Raw genomic sequence first — 423 nt, 5'->3', positions numbered from 1 at the left:
TCTTTCCACGGTTCCGTTAGCTTGCGGATGTTGACTACTAGTTCTAGTCTTATCAATCCGAAATAGATCGCACATTTCTTTAAAGAGTTTAGACTCGAAACAACTCCCCTGATCGGTATGAATTTGTAATGGCGTTCCAAAACGACATATAAATTCGTTGACGACTACTTTAACGATGGTTTTACTCTCTTGGTTAGGAATAGCGTAAGCTTCTGTCCACTTTGTGAAACAGTCGCATAATACTAGAATAAATCTATTGCGATTTTCTGTGATAGGTAGCGGCCCAAGTATATCCATCGCGATCCTCTCCATCGGTTCTCCTACTAAATATTGCCCCAGGGGTGCCTTTGAAGGGCGGCTCGGCGGTTTCCGTGCCGCACAAACGTCGCAACTTTTGCAATACGACCGTACCGACTCCCCTAT

Source organism: Patella vulgata, chromosome 6, assembly GCF_932274485.2.
Source record: "Patella vulgata chromosome 6, xgPatVulg1.2, whole genome shotgun sequence".
Classification (NCBI taxonomy): domain Eukaryota; kingdom Metazoa; phylum Mollusca; class Gastropoda; family Patellidae; genus Patella; species Patella vulgata.
Note: the sequence above shows the minus strand (reverse complement) of the source record.